Source organism: Enoplosus armatus, chromosome 14 (assembly GCF_043641665.1).
Source record: "Enoplosus armatus isolate fEnoArm2 chromosome 14, fEnoArm2.hap1, whole genome shotgun sequence".
Classification (NCBI taxonomy): domain Eukaryota; kingdom Metazoa; phylum Chordata; class Actinopteri; order Centrarchiformes; family Enoplosidae; genus Enoplosus; species Enoplosus armatus.
Window position 1 is genome coordinate 23,603,182 of NC_092193.1, and position 12,400 is coordinate 23,615,581.

Genomic DNA, 12,400 nt, shown 5'->3' on the forward strand with positions numbered 1-12,400 from the left:
CTGAGATCAGCTCTGGTGGGCAGTGGTTTTAAGCGTGAGGCGTGCTTCGCTGAGAGACCTTCGTCAGTAACGTAGAATAGAGCGTGGTTCTCTCTTCGTGTCGCCGGTGAGGACCATCAGTACGTTCCACAAAGGGTCATTTGTTGCAGGAAAAGGCTGACACATCCCATGATCACAGCCAACCCCCCCCCATCACTGACTGTATCTGCTAAGATAAGATAAGGTAAAATAATACTTTATTAATCCCTCAGCGGGGAAATTTGCAATGTTATAGCAGCATACAGGATAGTGCAATAGAAAAATCAAGATATAATAAATACAAACAATAAATTTACAAATTCACAGGACAGGCTTGCTTTTACTGCCTAGTGAATCTTCCTCCTCTGTGCCATAAAAAACTATTAAAAACACACCAATGAGCAACACTGTTGCACTGTTTGAGTACGGTTTAATATAAACTACGGTGGCCAGCTGTTTCAGGAACTGGCCGAGCCTTTCCTTTCCTTATGGTTGTCCTACATGATCACCGCCGTTCATGCTCGAGTAGGTAAGGACAACAGCCAGAGCAGCGTGGGGGTTTATCACAAATCTGAAGTTTACCTGAACGTTGGCAGCTGTGAATCTAGAAAAAGTATTTAAAGCTCCAGTAATCATTAATAAACAAGGGATTAAATGAATATGTCTAATGTGAAAAGGGTTGATCATAGTGAAGAACCCAGAGAATGATCACCAACTCTGCAGTGTCCCTTTGCTTTTTAGCCTCTTTTGGCTTGTAGTTTTGGTTTTCCCACAAACTCCGCTCCGCTAACCGTTTGCTAACTAGTTCCCCGTGGCGACCTTTTCTTGGTGGTAGTATGTCTGCGTTGCGTTTAAAGCTCATTCTGCTGCCAAGACATCTTTCGACGCAGCTATGAACAGACAGCGACGTTCCTGCGACATGACACTGGGGCCTTTCGGGTTGTAAACCTTGCCTCAGTGTTGCGCCACAAGCTCAAGCTCACAAACATTAAACCACCAATCCACACACGAATTAACGTGACATTTAGCGGGAAACCGCAATTTTAAGCTGAGGCGAAATATTCCGAGGCAGTTGGGGCAAGCTTTTTTGGAATATCAAAGTATTGTTTTTGGTGCTGTTTATTTTCAGTCATTAACAGAAAAATGTCAAGCCATCCCGATGCTCTTTTGCATTTACGAAACAAACTGCTGCAAACTTTGTTGCCTTCTTTAGCCCTTTAGCCCACCCCCCCACCCCCCGGGACAGGAGAACAGGGAAAGGAATGTGGGACTGAAGAAACATACTAAGTAGATATTTGCAACGCTCGCAGCTAAAGCAGTGGGTATTTCAGACTCTTGTGAGAATCAGCGATGCCAGTAATTCTGTCTGTTTAAAGTACTGGCGTCTGGGGGGGGGGGGGGGGGGGTCAGAGATCCGCAGTAAGAATGTATGATCTGTTTCGACAGATACAATGGCACTGAGCAGCTGCGTGGGAACATTTCAGCAGAGCGTCATTTAGGGGAAACCTCCTGGTAGCAATTACAAACTAACCCACGGAGACAGAATAAGACACTACGTATTACTCTACTCAGTAAAGATGACACTAATATACAATCTATTTGCACTAACATTTTGTAGCAAACAATGCTGCCCGGATTATTTATCAGCATAATGAGGACACAACTTATGCTCATTTCCAGCTCTATATATTCATTTTGTGATTCCACTAGAGCAGCTTTGCATGATTCACAGTTCAATTCAATTTTCAAGTCAATTCAATTCAATTCAATTCAATTTTATTTATATAGTGCCAAATCACAACAAAGTCATCTCATGACACTTTACAAATAGAGCAGGTCTAGACCGACTCTTTATAATGTCATTACAGAGACCCAACAAGTCCCACCATGAGCAAGCACTTTGGCAACAGTGGCAAGGAAAAACTTCCTTTTAAGAGGCAGAAACCTCGAGCAGAACCAGACTCTAGGTGGGCGGGCATCTGCTTTGACCGGTTGGGTTTGAAAGAGAGAGAGAGGGAGAGAGATAGACGTAGAGACACAGACAGACAGACAGACAGGCAGACAAGCAGACAGGCAGAGATGTATGGCAGCACTAGCAGTAGCCATAGCAGCTATGATTATAATAATACTGGAAATATGACTGACAATAGTAGTTACAGCTGTAATAATAGCTGAGATTAATAATAACAATAACACTTTTAATAGTAACAGAATTACGACTCAACATAAAAACGGAGCGTTAAGAGTAGTCTGAAGCCTGAGCTTTTGGCTCACAGGGATTACTTTTACATGCGTTTGCCTCATTATTTGGCAACATTGGCAACGTTTAGTATGAATATCCGACATTTTAACATTATATATGTGACAGAAAATAAAGAAAAGCATAATAGGTCCTCTTTAAAACCTTCATTCAAAATTCACTGCCAACATTTCCAATATAATATTTTTGAATGGTTGTGTTCAGGTGACTTACAGCTCTTACTTAGGGTTAGAGAAAGAGGTGGTCTTGATTAAATATTGAAAAAGTCAACATTGTTTTAGTAGCCTAGAGGCAAGAGAGGAGGAGGCTGTGGACCCTGGTCTCTGGTGGTCCCCTCCTTATTCCTGCTCTGGACCCAGCAGGTCCTTCAAACTACATGACAAAATACCAGCGGAGATCTGGGGCCTAGCCCTGAAATCTTTGACTGTGTCTGGGATCACGCTTCAATCCATGAATATTTCTATATAAAATAATAATTATTGTTATTATTATTATTACTTTAAACAGATAGTTAACTGTCAAAGACAATGCCTGTCTCCTTTAACGTATTTGAAACAAATTGAAACGTATCTATCTACTTTTATGTAGTATATGATTGTATTATTATTTCTCATGCATTCATGTTTTTAGCATTAGCATTTTACTCGTGTAGTTGGTTGAGGTGGAGCTCCTCTTTAACTTTTTTTTATAGGGCTGCAGCTAATGATAATTTAGATTAATCTGCTGTTTTGTTTTTTTCTTGATCAATCCATTTTAGTGTTTGGTTTGTAAAACGTAAAAAAAAAAAAAAAACATATCTGAGAAACACTCATCACAGTTACCCAGAGCTCAAAGTGACGCCTCCATACAGTATGTCTTGTTTCGCCCGACCAAAAGTCTAAATCTCAACAAGTTGACTGTCATTTGAGACAGGAAAAAAAAAAAGCAGCAAATCGTCACATTTAAGAAGCTGAAACTGTGCAATGAAAAATGACAATTATTCCGTCATGATTAGTTGACTGATTACTTGAATTTGACATGCTGTAGGGTTGTTCAGTGGAGTTTCATTCACGTTCTGCTGGCCTTTTCATAGCTCTGCTTCATCTGATGTGTGGCCACCTCAACACAAACACCTGGCAAGCAGGTCATGGTCATGTGACAGGAAATTGCAGGGGGATCATCTCCAGAGATGAAGCGAATCATTCCAGCAGAGTGTGGGAGGACTTTATTAAGCAATCTGTGAGACCTGAAATTAAACCACCCCTTGCCCTGCCTTGTGGAGCTGCTAACCCCTGAAACTATTTCAGTGAGTAAGCATTAGAGTCCCTGCATGGTCTAATGCTGGATTAGAGACACCCCCACCCTGACCAGAATTACATTTTAAAGTCAATAAAATTCACATATGTTTGTTTATTGCATTACCGTGATCAAAGTGAGGAATCTGTTTTATTGCCAGTCATAAAGCCTCTCCTGAAGGCAAACATTTGGAGGAAATGTGATTGCTTTAAAGAGTAACTACACCCTCAAACTCTGCCAGAACCCTCTCTCCCAGCATGTGAGGGGAGCAACAACGGCGGGAGGCGTGGTCGTGTGGCAAGTGGGTCAGGGGGCAGGGGGAGACTGACACTGATCAGAGGGCGTTAACTTTCTTTTTTTTTTCTCGCAAGGTTCAGGGCTGACTTAAAGCAGCAGAGGGCGCATGGAGCCATTTTCAACCCGTGAAATGACGTGACGACTTTCATGCCTTTGGTAGGAAATGTCACTGTTTCATCACGGTGCAGTCACGTCATTTAGTTTAAAGCGGAGCTACAGTTACGTAGCGCTTACGTAATGGAAAACAGAGGGGCTCAACGAGTGTATAGGATTTATTGGAGGAGTAACTGAAGCGGGGGAAGACCAGGGTGAGTGTGTGGCCGATGGCGTGGAGGCAGAGGAAGTTGAGGGCACGGCGGAGTAGCAGGTGAGCAGGCAGGCGACTCATCCTCAGTCGTTCCTTCCTTTTCATCTCTTATTCATGGCATGCAGTGAGTTACCAGGTGCTTCTAGATCTTGATAAGTGACATTTGAAAACCAAATGCGTTCCTGATCTGACCCTGAAGCAGTACACAGAAATCTCTTCAGTGCTGAACTCCACCGAGTGCACTCCTGTGGGATTTAATTAGGGATGGCAGATTCCAAGAAATAAAGACAGGGAGTCTGGAGAAACTCCGATTTACTGCCCTCCCTATCTTTGGGTGTGGGGAAACTCCATCAGTGATATTCATGCAAGGAATGCCAGTTTCCTGGAAGGGTGCGCTGTGTAGGAAGGCTCAGCATACTGTCTCACCAGCCCACAAATGTGTGGAAATCTAATGGCTGACCCACCCAGTGGTGTTTTCTGACGTATTTCAACTCACGCCTCTGACTCACACCCTGAATAACATGCATATGTGCCTCAGCTTCAGTTTGATTGCAGCAGACTTCATTACATGTACACACTGCTCTGAGGCACTTGGATGCTGTAGCCATGTGGTCATAAATGGGTTTCAGCTGCAGCTGGAACATTTACATCCCAGCTGAGTTGTCGCTATCATTAGCACGTACATACTGAGTAAATCTGATGGGATTTAAAGGGAAATGACAGTTTATTACAAGTCTCATTTTTGTAGTTCTGGTGAATCATTTCTATCAGTTATACTAATACTTACCAAAATCATTTCTGAGATTAGTGCTAGCTAAAAGTGAACAAACATATTTTTACTTTTACTGATGCTTTTTCAAGTTTGGTATATACCAGGTCTGCACTGGTACTGCTTCCAGGAAATACGCATCGCTCTCTGACACTGAAAGAGGCTCTCACCGTCCCCTGCCCACTTCAGCTTTGAGACCTGTATGTTTTACTGTTGACAACGTGTGGCAATTTTTACAACAAAACCCCAGAACATAGTCTGTATAGGAGCCGATGTGTTTTGAATGAAATGGCCGGGGCGAAGCGCTTACGTAATGGAAAACAGAGAACCTTCCTCCCCTGTGTAGTCTTTTGCTCAGCCTCTGTCACTGAGTTGAATGAAGCGGGTAAACCCAGCCATGTTTACTCAGCGCTTGTATTAGCATACATTCAGGTCACAGAGGTAACCATCAGTTCCTCAAAAAACCCAAAAGGTGAGCAGCGGTGGAGAGAGGAGAGAGCGTAAGCAGCAGCATGCAGATCGCTCCTCCTTTTTTTGTGCGGCCGCTCCGAGCCCCTCTTGTTGAAAATCTCAGGCAACCAATCATATAGGCCTATTAGGTGGGGCGTCACTAGTCACCCTGGTGACCAGGAGAAAGGAGGAGAAGCTTGTTCTGGCCGTACCCTGAGATTTATGATATGCCCCTAGCCAGAAAAGCCCATTTGTGGGAGCAGATCGGCCAGACACTGAGACCCCGGACTCATTCAAGGGTCTCATCACAAAGCTCCGGATCTCCACTGACCCAAGAGCAGCCTCGGACAGTTCCTATGCATGCACTCCTACCTGTATGCCAAAGACTACTAAAGATGGGGTGGATTGGATTGACATAGGTACAGCTTCCTGCACCAGTGTCAGATCAACTCTATCAATATTGGAATGTTCATATTTGAATGTAAATTTTGGCCATTCTGCAAAATACTGGATAAAATCCAGTAACTTTTATTTATGTCCAATGCTAATCTTCTTTCTAGGATATCTGTGCATGGCAGCAAGTCTGTGACGGGGGTGAACTCGTGCACAAAAGTCACGAGCTGTCCATGAACCACACTAACCTCCACACCGGACACATTACTTCCTGCATTGGAACTGGATGTAAATTGTGAGGTGCAGAACTGTAAGACATTGAGGTAATTCCTAATTCCTTGACCTCCACATAAAGTGGTTTGGATCATCTGTTGGTTTGCTTCCAACCTGATCATCTGAATGCTCGTGTTTCTGACCTGTCAGACTTCCTTTTTAGTCATGTCTCTGTGTTCCCAGGTCTCAGAAACTGATAGGATTAAGGACAAAGCTATGAAAATAAGATCCAAGCTCATCCCAACCAACTCTGTCAATGTATATTATGTGCAGAATACCCATCACCATGAGGAAACAGTAGGTAGTAACTTTCTCAGTCCAAACCTTTTACTCACAGAGCTCATGTGAGGAGCTTCCTCTGTGTTTACATGGTTCAGGCTCACTTTGTCCCTCACATAAACAAACCAGCTGCACCAATTGACTTTGTTTTTACCAGAAATGAGCCATGGCCCCAGATTTGATCGTTTTTGACTCGTGGTCTGAACATGAAAAAAACTTCAATCGCCTACTCTGTTCTGTGCTACTCTTTTGCCCTTCCTTCGCAGCATGTTGGTGTGTAACCTTTGATTTGAGTCCAAAATGGCTCTGGCTCACACACACACACACACACACTCAGAGTAATAAGAAACCATCTTGTGACTGCATCAGATAAACATGGCCTTAGTTGAGCCTACATTCTCCCGGAAACACAGCACTTTGTGGAGTTGTGCTGACTTCTGTCTGCCCAAAGAACGACTCATCTGTTGTATCATCAAGCTGAAACAAGGCTGTTTGTGTTTTCAAAGTTCCTGCAAAGTTGCCATATTTGAGATGTGTAAGCCATATTTATCTCATGTTTTACTGTCAAATCTGAACCTGCAGCCAGTACTTCCGGCCATCACCAGGAAGTGATGACCTATTTACCTGTATAAAATGTAGTGGAATTAAAAGTTTGCCTGCCTGCTCACCTGCTACTCCGCCGTGCCCTCAACTTCCTCTGCCTCCACGCCATCGGCCACACACTCACCCTGGTCTTCCCCCGCTTCAGTTACTCCTCCAATAAATCCTATACACTCGTTATCTGCCTCTTGGTTTGTGTTCTGCATTTGAGTTCACTCAGAAGCAACAATGGACCCAGCAGACTCCAGTGGATTGCCGCCAAGTCCTTGCCAAACAAAGGCGCCCTTGTGGGACAACATAACCAATCCCTCCGGGAGGTATTGGAGTCTGTCAAAAAACTTTCCGACAGCCACAGATCGGCAACCAGATAGACTCCACACACCTCTCCTCTCTTCCCCCCGAGGCTCAGTCTAGCTCTCCAGCACCTTCTCCATCTATTTGGCAGAGTCCAGCCAGCTAACCAATCATATGCTAGCTTTATAGCTTGAACATCCGGTTAGAGGCAGAGATGCCGCTCAGCACCTCTTGTGTCTTCGTCAGGGCAGTCGTAGCGTAACCGAATTCTCAGTTGAGTTCAGAATAATCGCTGCTGAGCCAGGTTGGAATGACAAGTCTCTTCAGGGGAGTTTTTCTTAACGGGCTTAGTGAGGCTATCAAGGATGCGCTAGCTGCTAAAGACGAGACAGCTAACTTGGACAGCTTAGCTTCCCTGGTTATCAGGCTATCAGGCTTGAGATCAAGCCCCATCCACTGCAGTCAGGCCGGCCATCGCCTGACTTCCTGTCCCCTCCGGCCAAAAGAGGAGGCTCATCTGTGATTGTGGGGAGTCCTGGTGAGCCAAGCCAACTCCTCTCCTTTTCTACATTCCCATATGCTGCTGGATGCCACTCATTTTGAACAGCCAGGCTATTCCCCTGTGGGCCCTCATGAACTCAGGAGCCAATGAAAATTTTCTGGGTACCAACTTTGTCTCCCAGGCTGGCATAGCGGTGGAACCACTCGCCGCTCCCTTCAACGGTAACACCCTGGACGGCAGGCTCCTCGCCCAAGTTACCCATAGCCCCTGAATCGGAATCTGGAATCTGGAATCTGAAATCTTATTCTACGTTCTGCCTTCGTCACAGTCCTTTGGTGCTTGGTCAAACTTGGCTCATAATCCCCACTTCGATTGGGCTGCCAGAGAAGTGATAAGTTGGAGCTCTTTTTGCCACTCCTCCTGTTTTGCACCATTCTCCCCCCGCATCGGCCCTGTGACTGCGCTATTGACCTTCTCCCTGGAGCTCCCTTGCCTTCCAGCTGTTTTTACAACCTGTCCCGCCCTGAACGTGATCTTCTCCTGGAACCTGGAGGAACACACCCAGCATGTCAGGCAGGTGCTCCAGAGGCTTTTGGAGAACAAACTATTTGTTAAGGCTGAGTTTCATGTTGACTCTGTTAGCTTCCTGGGCAGGTGAAGACGGACCCAGATAAGGTTTTGGCAGTCGCTTAGTGGCCTAAAGCACCTGCAGCGGTTCCTGGGGCTCGCTAATTTCTATACGCGGTCCATAAGGGACTGCAGTCATGTTGTGGCACCTCTAACCAAGCTGACCTCACCGTCTTCGCTGTTTGCCTGGACCCCCCAGGCAGCCTCCACTTTTGCTGAACTGAGGAGATGATGCTGTGATGATCAGTGATGCACCAGTCCTGCTTCAACCAGATTCCTCTGGTCAGTTCATTGTGGAGGTGGATGACAATACCAGTTGTTTTTTTTGTTTTTTTTATAAATATTTGAATTGAATATGTAAGATATTTATTACTTTTTAATGTATCCATTTATTGATACATTAGATAACTGAAAATGTTTAACATACATAAAACTAGTGATGAATTAGACAAATTGAACATTAAGCATGTCTGCTTTCTGTGGATGTAAATACAGATGATAAATGTAGAGTTGTTTTTTTTTCCGTTACACATAATTTTCTGTAAGTGCTCTTACATCATTATGTGCTCCTTCTGATGGAGGCTGATATTTGGATTACTCCTGAATGATGACATTTATGAGATGTTTACGTCGGTCTTCCTTGCCGTTAACTCTTTGCACTTACAGAGGAGCAAACAAAACAAGAAACCCTGTTCTTTTGGATGATCCAATAGCAACTCACTCCCAAGGCAGTCAGGATGTTATGAAAGCACGGCTCATCTAAACAATTCTCCAGTCCAACTTCAACATCAGACATCTGCTCCACAGCATCAGAATAACATAATGTGTTATTGTTATGTCACTGAAATATGTGTGTGAGCAGGGTGGGAAGGGTATGAACACGCCTTCAGACTATGTTACACTTCCTCCATTCAGTTACACAATAAACCAGCATAACAAGCATTCCTCACTGTTTTACTCAATCTCACCATGACATGATACGGTGGTATGCACATTACCAGCTTAAACGCGTGCCAATATAAGCGTGTTCAGTTTGAGCTACCTTCTTCATTACTGTGGAGCTCAGGGCCCATATTTATCAAACGTCTGAGAAGCACATTAAGGAGTGCTCTCTATTTAACAGATGTGACTGAAACAATAAACTCCAAACTGAATCATGAGGGTCGTCTCCACCTGCGTTTGTTGGTGAAGCACTGGCTCAACAATATCTGTAAAAAAGGGCACACACACACACACACATACACGGGCTCAGGTTAGAGGTGTCTCAGAGGACCTTGACCAAAATGGTTTGGTCACAGGGTAAAAAACAATTTCATCTATAACACTGTGCAATACAAAGCAGAATATACACAAGGAATGAATCACACGCAGCATAGGGACAGAACGTGCCATCTGATGTTGTTTGTGGATCACATGTGGTCCACAGAGCATGACCACCACCGGCATGTCTGTCTGACTGTTTCTCTGTGTTTGCTGCACTCTTGTGGCTGTTCATTGAATTGTTAGGTGAATCATCCAGTTACATTATCAAGCACACACCAGCTGGTCAGGGGTCTAAAAACAATGTCCACCTCCCCCTGACTGGCCTCCTTGGTTTGTCCAACAAGACTTCACCACTGTTTTTTTTGTGTTGGGTGTCCTGCTCCATACAGATGCAGCAGTAAAACGGTGGTTTATTCCAAGAGGATTTCCAAGAACTTCCCCGCCCCCAAAGCTGAAACTGAAATCTGTAACTACTAACATTAACAGCTGTCTCTGTTCCATCAACTATAAAAGTAGGCTGTGTGCCCTTCTTGTTGAGGGCCCCTGTGTTGCTAGCCCACGATAGAGTGTTGCGTTAGCATCGCCCTGGTTCCCTCGACAAAAAGTCAATGAGATTTTTCCATTGGATTTTGGATTATTGCAGAAATGTTTTGCTCGGCAAGACAATCTTCACAAATGTACACCACTTTTGGGATTTAGCATAAATGGAATGGTCAGAAGTAAAAAGCTAACATTAGGCTATAAACGAACTACACCACGGTCGCATTACTCACCACGTCACCACCACTAAGCTTCATTTTTAAGAGAAAATAGACAGATATAGATATATAGACAGATAGATATAGAGTATAAACAAAACCAGGCTGTAAAGGCAGACAGGTGAGTAGACTTTCCGCGTTCGGCAAGAAGAAGCTAACGTCCGCGACAACAGTAGTCTCATTTAGCCACTTGTTAGCGACCGGAGTGAGGTATCTACTGACGTATTTTATGATGTAGAACAAAAAATTTAAATCTCTTAAGCTTGTGTTAACTGCAGACCTTATTTCAGGCATCTAAGCCACCCATTGACTTCGAGACGAGGGAACCGGAAGTGTAAAAATGTTGACTCATTTCCAGGTTTTAGCACCCATTCCTGCAGCCTTCCTCGATAGCCTTCCATTATATGGAAATCTACTTATCCATGACTGAATAACATGCTCTAACCACAGCTGTTGTTCACAACAAGGTTTGGTGCCTGTAACCAGACTGTAAAGAACAGCAGCAGAAGTGCAGTTAGTTGCTTCATGTAATTCATGACAACCTATACTTTTCCTGCTATGAAATGCCAAAATGTCTACCTTAAAAAAAAGGCCTATAATTCCAAAAGTACAGCTGAGGATTCATCATCTGAGGGCTGTGGATGTCTCGGAAAATTTCATGGCAATCCATCTAATAGACCCAAAGGGTTGAACCGATTAACTGATAGACTGACAGCCAGTCTAGACCATCCATAATTTTTATGGTGACAGAGATTTTGATTTTTCTGGGAGTTCCTATACTGCAGTTTCTCCTTGAGGTCCACATTTTGGTGTGCACTTTGCAGGAAGTGCAGTGGCGTGACACAGAACAGACTTGACAATGGAACAAATGACATGGTACCATATCAAAAGGTGCTGCTTGTAGTGATTGTAGTTTTTCTCAGGAATTGGTAGAGACCAAACACAGAGCTAAAAGAGAGAATATTGAACTTGGATTTAATCAGGCGACACAAATGTGGCTCCAAATGAATGATCATGTTGCTCTCTGTAAATAAACAACTGTTTGTTAACATGTTCATCACAACAGCTGAGTGTGATCCCATCTTGCAATCTGTTGTGCTCAGCTCATTCAGGAGCACAACAAAAAAGGGAGGTCCACACGGAAACAGCTAAAGTAAAGGAATAATTTGTTGAGAATAACTCAGCATAAGTAAATCAGGAGATGTAAAGTCAGTTGTCAGTTGTGAATAATGAGTGTTGGGTGCTATGAAACTGTACAGGCTAACCTAAACTATGTATAACAGCAACCAAGGCTAAACTGAACACAATCAAACCAAACAAAACCATGAATGGGTAGCTGAAATGCCTCAGAGAGAGAGGGAGCCATCTTGGAATAACTCACAAATGCTCCAAGCAGGTGACACCAATCCCTTGATCATGTGGGAGGGGCCACGGATACCATCCTAAGGCCTAGGGCCGTCACAGATCACACCAGCCGTGACTCATGGTATTGGACCACAGCCACGTCCCAACATACTGGGATACAGTGACTTGAAATGAATGTGGACGAGGGGTGTGAAGTGATTTTCGATCTCAACTGCCACAGACATATGAATACACACAGAGTCACAAAGTGAAAACAACAGCAGCCACACGCTGTCGCCGCTGGTAACAAGCATTTACAAGAAATACTTCTAAGCCTTTGTAACACTCACAGGTCCATGCTACTTAATGAGTCAAGGTAGGTCAGCTTCAGTCAGGCTTACAACCTCTCTCTCTCTCTCTGTCTCTCTCTCTCACACACACACACACACACACAGTAACCCTGTGTGCCTTCTTCATCGGGTAAGTGTGCCAGTGCCCCTTGGTTTCCATGGCTACCATAAACCCTGTCACCACATTAATCTGGAGCTACATCCCCCGGCAACGAGAAACACTTATGGAGGAGCAGTTGAGATGTATGAGGCATCTCTGTCTCTCAGTCTATACTGTGAAACAGCCCCGCCCAAAAATTGTTCAGTAGGTAGACCCACATGGGGATGCTGGCTCATCTGTG